Raw genomic sequence first — 595 nt, 5'->3', positions numbered from 1 at the left:
GTGTGTGTGTGTGTGTGTGTGTGTGTGTGTGTGTGTGTGTGTGTGTGACAGAGAGAGAGGAGAGAGAAGAACACCAGCAAGCGCACTAGCTTCTTTAGCGTGTGACTGTTTGCGCTGTGTGTGTGTGTGTGTCTGTCTGTCTGTCGTCTGTCTAGGTATCTGGTTGTGTGATCTGATCTGTCATTTTGTGGTCATTGGTGGTGTATGGCTGTTTTGCCGTCTGGCAGGTGTATGATCTTCCGGGCCTCCTGTATGTGTGTGGCAGCCAGTCCGTGTCCCGTATACCCCTGCCTGACCATGTGGCTGAAATTGTGGGTGGCGCACTGTGACTGTGGAGCGGGTGTTCGTGTGTGCGACTGTCGCTGAGTGCCTTGTAGCTGGGGGTGTGACTCTGACCCGTGCTGTGACTCTCCTTAAGTGTGTTGGCAACCTTGAGTCTGTGGTGGTGGCTGTGCCAGGGTAAGGGTTTGTGGGGGGCTGGGTTGTCTCTCTGACTGAGGGGGGTATGTTCCATCCGTGTGGGTGTTTATGACAGGCCGTATGCAAACTGTGTGTGTGTGTGTGTGTGTGTGTGTGTGTGTGTGTGTGTGTGTGT

At 53.9% G+C, this 595-nt stretch overlaps 1 protein-coding gene across 1 annotated transcript in view; it reads left to right on the top strand.

Moving 5' to 3' along the window:
- The window catches only part of Plppr2 (phospholipid phosphatase related 2), an 8,552-nt gene that overhangs the window by 1,842 nt on the left and 6,115 nt on the right, over window positions 1-595 (top strand). The window lies entirely within an intron of this gene.

The sequence above is a fragment of the Psammomys obesus genome, unplaced genomic scaffold (genome assembly GCF_907164565.1).
Source record: "Psammomys obesus unplaced genomic scaffold, mPsaObe1.curated_primary_1811, whole genome shotgun sequence".
Lineage (NCBI taxonomy): Eukaryota > Metazoa > Chordata > Mammalia > Rodentia > Muridae > Psammomys > Psammomys obesus.
This window is presented reverse-complemented; position numbering and strand designations above follow the sequence as displayed.